The sequence below is a fragment of the Diceros bicornis genome, chromosome 12 (assembly GCF_020826845.1).
Source record: "Diceros bicornis minor isolate mBicDic1 chromosome 12, mDicBic1.mat.cur, whole genome shotgun sequence".
NCBI lineage: Eukaryota > Metazoa > Chordata > Mammalia > Perissodactyla > Rhinocerotidae > Diceros > Diceros bicornis.
In genome coordinates, this window is record NC_080751.1 from 18,496,896 (window position 1) to 18,508,903 (window position 12,008).

A 12,008-nucleotide genomic window follows, 5' to 3' on the forward strand; every position below is an offset into this window, starting at 1 on the left:
ATCCTTGGACCTGGCGCATGAAGTCAGTGCTTGATATGTATTTGTTGAGTGGATGGATGTGTGAATTTTAAACTTCTTGAGGGTGGAGACTAAGTCTTTTCCTTTCTGATCAACTCCACATCTCAGCCCACCCCAGAGCTGAGCGCATAATAAGGCTGATAGGTTGGCCAATTGATAGGGGTGCTGGAGAGGCATCTGGAAAAATTTCTCAGGTCAAACTGGATTTTGATCCTCAAGGAAACAAAGAAACCCACAGGCTAGACTCTCCCAAATATCTGGAGTGCTGAGAGTGAGGGCCAGACTCTATCACATGTGAGCGGTGATCCTGGGCAATAGGAAGGTGGTGCAGTGAGGTGGGAAGAACTTGAGTAATAAAACAAGAGAGGGGTTTTACATGGACCAATGGTGATCAAGTGCCAGGAACTGAGGAGTTTGGTTAACTCAGCTCTCTGCCCCCAAGGTCCAAATCTAAAAGAAAGAAAAAGAGGGGGCCGGCCCTGTGGCTTAGCAGTTAAGTGCGCGCGCTCCGCTACTGGCGGCCCGGGTTCGGATCCCGGGCGCACACCCACGCACCGCTTCTCCAGCCATGCTGAGGCCGCGTCCCACATACAGCAACTAGAAGGATGTGCAACTATGACATACAACTATCTACTGGGGCTTTGGGGGGAAAAAAAATAAAGAGAAAGAGGGAAGGAGGGAGGGAAGGGAGGAAAAGGGGGAAGGAGGGAAGAGGGGAGGGAGGGAGAGAGGGAGGGAGGAAGAAAGGAAGGAAAGAAGGAAGGAGAGCTAGGCTTGGAAGCTAGATCAAACTGGACTTAAATCCCCTTTCCATCTCCTTTAATTATGGACCTCTAGACATGGTATTAATCTCTCCAAGTCCTAATTTCTGCATTTGTGGAATGAGAGATTAATATACATGATGGGCCCCACGCTGTTCTTGGCACGTTGTAGACACTCAGTAAATAATGGGAATTGTCAGTACCGTGGCGTTGTGTTTTGCATGCCGTATCAGTGTGGGTCCAGCTAACATAAGCCAAAAAAAGGTCATTTATTAGAAGAATTCTGGCTCACAACCTCGAAGAAAGGGTTGACTCTGAGTCCTCAGGAAGGCAGGAGGGTTGGGCCCTGGGGTTTCAAGAACAGGAAGGCTACCTTTGGCCAAAGGTAGTGCCAGCCTTCTTGGGTGATCTCCAGACAGAGTCTCACTGGCTGATTTGGATTCTGTGCTGACAGTCCCACTGGAAATTGAGGGAGATGGAGGTACCTCAGAAAAGTGAAGTACTATATCCAGAAGAAGGGAGGTGGAGCTTGCTAGACAGGCAGAACTGTTGACCATCACACATGAGGATCCTCCCCACTCCACCTCCACCCTGGGGCTCATTTAGGCTGGCCAGGTGAGCCCTCATGTGCAGAACTATATAACTACTGCTGCCCCGCACCCTGCCCCATTCTTTGAATTTCTCCACCAGTTTTTAATTTCAACACACTGTCTGCCGGGCCCAGCCCAGCCTGGCCCTGAACAGGAGGGTGGCATCTTGACCCGAAGGGCTGGCTTGCTCCAGGGCCTCCTGCCTCCTCCCCGTCCCTCCCGAAGAGTCCCAGGCCCAAATACTCTCCTGCTCTTTACAAAGTTCTGTACACCCTACAGAAAAGAACCTCAGGCCAGTTTTTAAATTTTCATTTGCTTCTTCCTACTTTTACTTTTTCAAAACTGACTCTTCTTTTTACTTTACTCTTGGCCCAATCCTGCAGGAAAAATGTTCTTAGCAAGGCTACAAACCCAAGGAGACCTTGGGTTTCCAGTAGAACAAGAGGCTCAACTGAGACAAGGTGAAGACAGTACTGAGGATCGCCGAGTATCCTCAAGTGCTGAGCCCTCCACTGGGCTGTGGGAGGGAAGGGCTTGGCGGAGGGACCCAACTGCTGGCTTTGCCAGCCCTTTCTGCTCCTTCTCTCCTCTTCTTTGCTCCCAGCATTCTACTGCAGCAGTATCATCCACTCAGGATGTCTCAAAGGCCTCTGGGCCCGAGGGGGTCACACTTCAGAGACCCAAGATTTCATGGTGAGCAGCCTCAGGCCCGATAAGGGTGAGAAACAGGCCTGCCTTCTCAGGACTGGTAAGTCAGCATATTTGCCTTTTTGCCCTCGTCCTCCCCTCTCTCCTGCAAGATTCCTGGGGCCATGCTCTCACACCCCACCAAGACCGCCCGTTCCAAGAATGGTGGCTTGCTGCTAACCTTCCCCTTCCCTTTACCCTTGTTAAAGCTCATCTCTCGTATGTCGCCTTCCCTTCCAGCCAGCTGTGTGTTAGAAAGCTCTGATCAGTTAATTCCCACACAGGCAGAAAATTTAAAATCCAAGAGAACTTGTATTTTATAGGGGAGATTTAATGGGACAGAGTGTCAATTTCACAGGGTAAGTCTAAGGATTAGCTCCTCATTGTGGGGCCCCCTGGGCAGTGTAGCTCTAGTGCCTGAGGGATGGAGAGAGGGATGGATGGGTGGAGGGAGAGAGGGAGGGATGGAAGGAAGGAACGAACAAACCAACTGGTGGGGAAGGAGGGAACTGATGGGGAGAGATTTCTAGTCATCTACCACATAAACACATGGCCGTCTGCTTTGCCTATACGCAGTTCTGGCTGTGGGGAGGGCAGCTGGACTCGGTTACCAGCCTGAGCATTGTTTAAAAGTAAAGGAAACAATTTTTTTTTTTTTTGGTGGGGAAAGATTTGTCCTGAGCTAGCATCTGTTGCCAATCTTCCTCTTTCTTTTTCCTCCCTGAAACCCCAGTACATGGTTGTATATGTATCCTAATTGTAAGTCATTTTAGTTCTTCTATGTGAGCTACTGCCACAGCATGGCAGCTGACAGACGGGTGGTGTGGTTTTCTGACCAGGAAGTGAACCTGGGCCTCCGAAGCAGAGCGCCAAACTTGAACCACTAGGCCATCAGGGCTGGCTCAGGAAAACAATATTTTTAAAGAAAATGATGAGAAGCAGTGAAATATGCCATTGGAGTAGGAGAATTTATTTTCTTTCTCTTTCATTTCTTGTTTTGAGCTATAATAATCCACAAAGCACAAAATTCACACTTTAAAGTGTACGATTCAGTGGTTTTTAGTATATTCAGAAGGTTTTGCAACCATCATCACTATCTAATCCCAGAACATTTTCCTTATCCCATAAAGAAACCCCAGACCCATTAGTAGTCGCTCCCTACCCCCCAGCCCCTGGCAACCACTAATCTACTTTCTCTATGGATTTGCTTATTCTGGACATTTCAAATGAATAGAATTGTACAATAAATGGCCTTTTGTATCTAGCATCTTTCACTTAATGTTTTCAAGGCTCATCCATGTTGTAGCATGTATCAGTACTTCATTCCTGTTTATTGCTGAATAATATTCCATGGTATGGATGTACCATATTTTGTTTATCCTGATGGCCATGTGGATTGTTTCCACTTTTTGGCTCTTATAAATAATATTGCTCTGAACATTCATGTACAAGTTTTCTTGTGGACATATATTTTCAATTCTCTTGAGTGTATACTTAGTAGTAGAAATGCTGGGTCACATGGTAATTCTGTGTATACATTTTTGAGGAACTGCCATGGGTTGGGGATTTTTGATGCCTTTTTTCCTGATAATAAATATAACATATATTCATTGTAGAAAATTTATAATATATATGAATGTATTCAGAAGAAAATAAGATTCACTCTAATTATATAACCCATTAATAACTACCTTTAATATATTGATGTCTTTACTTCTTGTCTTGCTTATGTACATCATTTTAAGTATTGTATTGAGCTTAAAATATATATAGTTTTGTGTCTTAATTCTTTCACTTTATCTTCAGTTGTTAGCATTTTCCATGTCAATAAATATTATTATAATGTGGTTCTTTCTGACCACATTCTATCATCATTGGGTGCATCATAACTTATGTAATCAACGTGCTCTTCTTGGACATGTAGATGATTTCACATTTTTGTGATTATCGGAAGTGGTACAATATCCTTGTATGTAAATGTCCCTCTACATCTCTGATAAGTTTTGAGATAAAATCTTAGAAGTGAAATTCTGGGTAAAAGAATGTGAGCATTTTTAAAAATAAACGTTTCATTTTGAAATAATTTTAGATTTACAGAAAGGTTGCAAAGACAGTACAGAGAGTTCCCATATACCCTTTACTCAGCTTCCTCTAATGTGCATGTCTTACCTACTAGAGTAGATTTGTCAAAACTAATAAATTAGCATTGATATACTGCTGTTAACTAACCACCGGATTTTATTTGGTTTTCACCAGTTTTCTTAACTGATGTCTTTTTTCTATTCTAGGATCCAGTCCAAGATACCATGTTGTATTTAGGATGTGAGTACTTTTAAGGTTTTTGATGTCTGTGTGTGTGTGTGTGTGTGTGTGTGTGTGTGTGTGTGTGTAAAAAAGCTGTATGAATTTATATTCCCACCAATATAGGGGGAAAAAAGACTCTACCAACCCAACAGGCATAACAGCAACAATAACAGCGTGAATTTAGTGGGCATTTCTTAACTGCGGGCAGGTTTACAGATTTGTCCATCTGTTTGGTAGCCAGTTGTACTTTTTGGTTTTGATTTCCCCATCATCTATAGGGGTTTTTGTTGATGATTAGGCTTTTAGCTTCCATTCAAGCTGATGTACAACCAGTGTCAGGTGAGCATCTGGAAAGTTGTCATGGCATCCTGCAAAGTCACCCAGGCAGGGGCCACCTGGGAAGGGTAGGCTTGCCCACATACTCCCTGCAGGCCTTGTTTCTCCCACAGAGGCCTGTCCCAGGCCAGCTGTGGAACCTGTGGAGCGAGATGTGCTCTCCTAGAGAGCAGGCTCAGCTGGTGGCCCAGAGGCCAGCTGTGTACGAAGAGCAGTGCAGGGTGGGCAGTGACATGTTGTGAAGAGCACTGTCTAGGAGTCAGCAGAATTGGGGTTTCGTCCTAGTTCTCTTACTACCAATGTGAACTTGAGCAACTCCGGTCCATTTTCTGAGCTCTGGTTTTTTCATCTGGTTAACAGGCGGAATCTCAGGGACCCAACGGACGATTGTGAAGACTTTGTAAAGCACTGTACAAATGGGTGATATTGTCATGGGGATGATGTCATGAAGGGGACTGAGCAGTGCCTTAGGTGGACAGTATGAATCTTAATCTGCCATCCCAGGAGGGCCACAAATGCTCCTGAGATCAACTCAGTTCCAACCCTGAGCTCGCATCTGCCTGACTAGGAGGAAATTCCATCATGGTCATTATGGGCCCCCTTCTGGTAAGCGTCACCCCAGAATCCAGGGGGCTCACAGAACTGCCCAGAAAAGGGGCACTTGCATGGGCCGTCCACTCTGATGGGCCCGGTGCCCTGTGAGGCTCAGATTCTGTCTCCAGGCCATACTTGAGGCTTTTGTGCCCAGGGCCCTCGCTTCCCACCTCTGAGGCCACCCCTCCCTTGGGGTGCAGAACACGTTCTTGCTCCTCTTTCCACTCCCCGGTTTCTCCTTCCCTCTCCCCTCTCATTTCCTCCCTCTCGGGGAAGCCTTCAAGACACTCTCCTCAGAGTCCATGAGGAGCCCAGGCTCACGAAAACAGAAAGGAGAGAAGGGCCTGGGGCTGCTTATGTCTGGTCCTGAAACTCAAAGAGGATCCATCCAAGAACTTTTTGGAATGGGAGGGGAAAGGAAAAACGCAACCATCTAAACAGAAATTAATATCTGAGAAAATAACCTGGCCATGCCAAGCAGAAGTTGGAAACTGTGTCCCCTTGTCCAAATACTGTCACAAGCCTGCCGTGTGGGCTCAGGCATGCCACCCGTTGTCTCTGAGCCTGTTTCCTCAGCTGTGCAATGGGGGGGCGGGAAGTTTCTATAGCCTCTAAAGAGTCTGCCACTTCCTGGGAGGGGCGAGGTTTTCTTTTATTTTGACTGGACCAGGACCCCTTGAGCGGCATCACCAACAGATTTTTACTGAGGCTGTTTTTGGTCTAATCTGTAAGGGTTTTCTGTAGCTCTGTGTAATCCTCACGGTCAGTATGAGCTTGCTCTGGGTTTGGCCTAGGTGTTCTCTGTGCGTTATCTCATTTAATCCTCGTAACTGCTTGTTGGGTTGGTCCTACTGTTTTCATTTTCTGAAAGAGGAAACAGAGGCCAGGTAGCTTTCCCACAGCTACGCTGGGGGTGAGGGGTGGAGCTGGCCTGACTCTGAAGCTGAGCTTCCAGCCCACTGGGGTGTGTCCCCTCAGGGGGCAAAGGGAACCAAAGGCAAATGTCCTGGGACAGAGTACGTGACTGTCCTCAGAACCAGTCTGGGAAAACCCTCCCTGAAGAGACTCCCAGGTTCTCCTGTCCCCCTGCGTCCTGAAGAGGTGGGGAGAGAGTGGTGGGAGGAGCATACGAACTCCCTGGGGACGAGGGTTCACTGGGGGTGAGAGCAAGCATTTCTCAAAATGCTGGGGTCACTGCCTGGACACAAAGCTCTGGACGCTGCCTGCACACTGCCCTGCAGAGGGCCGTCCTCCTTTCTCCAGTGGCCGGGGACAGGCATGTGGCCAGTTGCGTTCATGCGAAGGCGGTCGGGAGTACCTCAGCCTGCTTCCTCCTTAGACTGGGGTGGGGATGATGTCTGGGTTTGCATCTGGTTTCAGGGCAGACACACGCCACTGTCATCATGCACCACTCAAGGGCAGGGACCCACATCTGGGGCTCACCACCTCAACACAGGTCCAAGACAGCCTGGAATGGTGCTGCTCAGAGTGACGTCAACAAGCGTCGCCCTCAGTGGTTCTGTCACATCGGTCCCTCCACTGCACCCACAGAGTTACTCCTACTTCCAATTTCCACATCTCTCCCTTCACCCCATGGGCTAAAAATTGGAAAAAGAGAAAATCCCAAGACCTTGCAACCCTCCAAAGATGCATTCTATCCAACATTCCTGATGAACTTGTTGGGAAATGGGACCTTATTTATCCAAATCTTAACTTAAACCAAGTTTAGGGTTATATTGACTCAAAAATCACATTGGGCCATTTCTCTCCGTTTGTACGTATTAAGCCCTTTCTGGGCGGTACCGGGCCAGGCACTGTGAGTATCATAGAAATCCAGGGCAGACGTTCTAAAGGCCATCCTTCATTTTACAGATGGAAACCAGACAGCCCAGAGAGGCTAAGGAGCTCGGCCAAGGTCACACAGCTACTTGGGGGCACTTGTGGGTTTGGGATGTGAAGTTCCTGTCTTTCAGCCCTGTGCTCTTTCGACAGCGTCTTACACAACTTACAGTATGCTTGGAGGAGCAGGAGTGACACCTCTGAAATAATGACAGAACTCTCAGAGGGAGCAGAGTTCCCCTGGGTGGTGGTTTCCCGCCCGCAGTGGGCTTGCGGCCAGTCTTATGTTGTTTACTTATATATGCTTGTCTGGGGGTTGTAATTTTCTTTTGAGACACTGGGAAATCCCGTAATTAAAAAAAAAAATGATTTGGTGAAATTGAATTCGTACATATTTGCCCAGTTTGTGCTTCTTCGGTGTATTTGTGTGTTTTGTGGGGGATATTCTAGCACTTTCTGTTCTCAGACAATTTCACATAGGTTGATCTGGGTTGGGGCTCTCTGTGTGTGCTTTGCACAGGCACAATGACAGAGACAGAGGAGAGTGGGAATGAAGCATGGTGAAAAGGTAACTGGTGCCCGTGTGGAAGGGAGACATTGTGCCATCTTACTGACTGGGATGCTCTGAACCTGGAGGGAGAAGAGGGTCTGCCATGGTTGTCCACTGAGGAGGTGCAGTGGGGGCTCTTGGTGAAAGGAAAGAGGCTGGTAAAGGTCTTTCTTAACCAGGAGTGTACAGGTTTTGAAGACTCTTGACTCGGTATCGGTGTCATTCATTCATTCGCTCAAATTATTCTGGAGAACATTCAACAAATAATGATCTAAAAATCACCTCTGGGCAAAGGCCCTGTGTTAGGTTCCAGGAAGGATGTGTTTTATATCCAAGGACATGTCTTGGTTATATTCTCTCCTGTCTTCTCCAGGTACCACGGTCTGCCTGAGGGCTCCCACTCCACCTCAAGGGCTCTGGAGTTGACTCCTGGCTGGTTTGGGGCATCCTGGGGCTGGAGTAGGGGTGAAGGCTGCCCCTCCACACTGCTGCCTCACCAAGATCACATTGGAGGGAGCAAGGTGCTGCGGGGCTTGGCCTGACTTGTGAGGAGAACTGCCGCCACAGCTCCTCTGAGAAGCCAGTGGGCCGAGCAAGAGCCAGGGTTGCAGGATCATGGGTTTCCACCCTTCCCTGACTTACACCCGACTTTTTGTCAGAGAAGATGAAAACAACCGAGTCCACTATCCAGAAATGAAACCAGATTTGGATCTTACGAGAGATCAGGATAAAGTCTCAAAGCGGAAGCCCAGGGACCTTGGCGCAGGCAGGGGCACAGGCCTCAGAGGTCGGGGTCGGGGCCTGCCGGGGCCACACAGTGGGCAGAGAGGGGGCTGGGGGGAGCAGGGTGCGGTTGGGTAACATTTCTAACTCCTGTTTCTTTGGAGCTATGAGTCGGACAGATTTTATCTCTCCTGTTTTGACCCTCTATGGGGCAACAGCTGGGGGGCAGGGGAGAGAACAGAGAGTGGCAAGCCCGCTGGTTCTTCTTTTGGCCCATTTAGCAACTTCCCGTAACTTTTGAGCAAGGACAGGTATAACCTCTTGTGCCCTGAGGTGTGCCATCTCCAGCATGTGCCTGTGGCCCCACAGCCATCTAGAAATTGACCCTGGCTCAGCCCACTCAAAAGCAAATTCATTGACCATGGGGAAAGGGTGGGGGGACATTAAATACGCAGCCTTGGCTGGGCTCTTCCGTTCATCTGACCAGTCACTCAGCAGACAATTTTTGGGCACTGACTTTGTGCCTTGCACAGTGAGGGGCATTCTGGCTCATGTCTCCGCCACGCTCCACTCCTTTCCCCTTTATCGCTCCGCAAGGCCCACATGTTACCAATGAAGATGTGGGACCACAGGGAGAAAACCATGGGCTTGGCCTGTGCCTCTAAGTGAGCGAAGCTGATGGCAAAGTCTCTTGGCAAATTCATGGGTATCTGCTACAGTCTTTTCCTCAAGTTGCTTTGGGTGCTTTCCAAACTAACCAATTCTGTAAAGGTTGGGGGAGGAAGCAGGGAAGCTTTCCAAGGAGAGGAACAGCATGGGCAAAGGCCCCGTGGTGAAAGGGAACAAGCCTCCTTCAAAAAACCCGAAGGAAGGCAGTGTGACAAGGAAGGAAAAGTGAGTTTGTAGGTTGGGTTTGCTGGACAAGTGGGGCCTCTCTGTGGGCCCCACTCAGGATCCCCCACTTTATCTAGGACACCGCTTTCCTTCCTCAAATCTTGGTCCAGGCACGGCCTTCTCTGAAAAGCCTTCCCTGAGCAGCTGGATACAATCAGGTTCTCTAGTAAATGCCCTCTTCCACTTCCCCTTCAAGCCTTTTTCTGGCCTCAGAGGGAGCTCTGCCCTTCAAGGGCTGGGGCTTTTCAGCGTTCTGTGACCTCTGGCTGAAGTTGGCCCTCCTTGCTCTTGCCTGAAGATCAAGCCTTAGCCTGGAACTGTCCTGGAGGGGTATTGGTGGGGAGCTGTGAAGCATGTGACCAGGGCCTGCTCTGTGCCTGAGAACCAGCCCTATCCACAGGAGCTCCGGGGGCTGTCAGACACAGGGTGCAGGGCAGCTAGCTGACAGGGGATGTGACAGGAGTGTAAACATGCCATCAGCCCCTGACCCCATATTCTGGGAACAGCCTGACCTCATGGTCCATACCCTCCTCGGCCACCCACCATTGTTATTACCCAGAACCGTTCCACCTCCTCTGAAACTGTTCCACAATCCCCACTCTCTGGTCCCAGCCTTCTCCCTTCCCGAGTTTTCATCCACAACTCCCACTGCCCCTGTCCTCAACCTCATGGAGTTCCCCAGCACCCCCCTGCTGAAGGCCCAGACCTTTTCCATCACATGAGACACCCCCTTCCCCAAAACTGCCACCCCCTCGCTCCTTTGTCCTTCCCCTGCCCCTGACTGGGCTAGATCATCCCAGCTCGGGGTCAGATCACCATCCCACTGCCCTCATCTCCCCAGTGGGGGCATCCGAGCTACCACAAACTCCAGGCCTCCAACTGCAATCAAACCTCAAGCAGCCAGCGTTTGCCTCTCCCTCCCCTAGAATGTTCCAAGCTTTCCCCACCGTCCTCAACCCCATACCTCTCCACCACACTTCTGGCAACAACCACAGATTCCACTTCTCTGAGAAATCAGGGGTCACCTGATGGAGCCACCCACTGTGGCAGTCATGGACGGGTGCTGCTAATTTCTCCCCGCCAGAGGGAACCTGAGGGGTTGCGGGGGAAGCACAGGCAGCTGATGGCCCCCAGCGGCAGCTGGTGGTGAGTGTGGCCGAAGTGTGAGTGCCTGGCCACTTCTGTCCAAACTATGCCTGCTCGTTCCCTGAAGGCCTTCTCTGCCCCCTCCCTCTCTTTCACAGGCGTTACCCCCCACTAGTCTCTTGCACTTCTAACTCCATTTGGCACGTGCTTCCTAGAGAATCGGAACTGACACACTGCCTTCCTGGCTTGTCATCTGCATATTTGCCTGCCTTTGTTCCACCCTTATGTCCTTCTACATCTCTGTGAAAGGCGGTTCTTCTGCCTCCCTAGGGCTAATCCTTCCAGCTGGGCTGGGGATCCACTCCCTTGTTCTCTCTCTCAGGACCCACACCCCTGGTAGCATCATCATCCCATTTTCCCAGCTTTCTCCTTCCCTTCGCTGCCCTGCACCTCTCCTTGCCAGCCACTCTTCCTTCACCCAGTGTCGCCAGGGCCACCAGTGAACCCCAAGTTGCTAAAATCCTGGGGTACTTCTCAATCTTTGCCACACTTGACCTGTGCTAAGTACGCTCTCCTCCCTGAACCGTTTTCCTCCCTTGTCTTTTGGGACCCCATTCTGCTCTCCCGCCTTCCTCTTTCACTGCTTCTCAGTCTCCTCATCCACACCGGCCCCTTAAATGCTGGTGTCCGCAGGGCTTGTGTGGGAACCTTTTCTCCTCTTAGTCAACTCCCTCCTTCCATAGGGGAGACTGATTCCTAAATACTGACTTGCTGACAACTCCCAAATTCCATCTTTCTTTTTTTTTTTTTTTTTACATACTATCTGTTTTTTTTAATCACTGTAACATTGGTTTATAACGTTGTATAAATTTCAGGTGTACATCATTATACTTCTATTTCTGCATAGATTATATCATGTTCACCACCCAAAGACTAATTACAGTCCATCACCACACACATGTGCCTAATCATCACTTTCACCCTCCTCCCTCCCCCTTCTCCTCTGGTAACCACCAATCCAATCTGTCTCTATGTGTGTGTTTATTGTTGTTTTTGTCTTCTACTTATGAGTGAGATCATATGGTATTTGACTTTCTCCCTCTGACTTATTTCACGTAGCATAATACCCTCAGTGTCCATCTGTGTTGTCACAAATGGCTGGATTTCATCGTTTCTTATGGCTGAGTAGTATTCCATTGTGTATATATACCACATCTTCTTTATCCCTTCGTCCCTTGATGGGCACTTAGGTTGCTTCCAAGTCTTGGCTATTGTGAATAATGCTGCAGTGAACATGGGTGCGTGTATCTTTACGCCCGAATTCCATCTTTCAGTGAGGATTGTTTCCTGAAGTCCAGATGCCAATATCCAACTGGTGAGGGGACTTTTCCACTTGGCTGTACCATGTGTGCCTCAAACCGAGCCTGTCCCAAGATGAATTCATAGTCACCCCACAAAGCCGCGTTTCTGGAGTCTCCACTCCAGAGAGTGCCACCACCATCCTCCAAGTCACCCTGGCCACACACCGGGCAACCCCTCAGTCCTCCCTTCCATGTGATCACCAGGTATTACCAATTCTACACTTCTTCCCAACCTGTCTGCTCCCCTCCTCAGCACTGCCGCTGA

At 49.1% G+C, this 12,008-nt stretch overlaps 1 long non-coding RNA gene across 3 annotated transcripts in view; it reads left to right on the plus strand.

The window, feature by feature from the left end:
• The window catches only part of LOC131411875 (uncharacterized), a 129,651-nt gene that overhangs the window by 87,784 nt on the left and 29,859 nt on the right, over positions 1 to 12,008 (plus strand). For 2 of the 3 annotated variants that reach the window (XR_009221659.1, XR_009221657.1), the window contains exons 3-5: positions 1,974 to 2,117; positions 4,345 to 4,378; positions 5,057 to 5,302. This is a non-coding gene — a long non-coding RNA (uncharacterized LOC131411875). Of the gene's footprint in view, positions 1 to 1,973; positions 2,118 to 4,344; positions 4,379 to 5,056; positions 5,303 to 8,052; positions 8,467 to 11,716; positions 11,948 to 12,008 lie in introns of all 3 variants that reach the window. The other variant, XR_009221658.1, reaches the window with a different exon arrangement.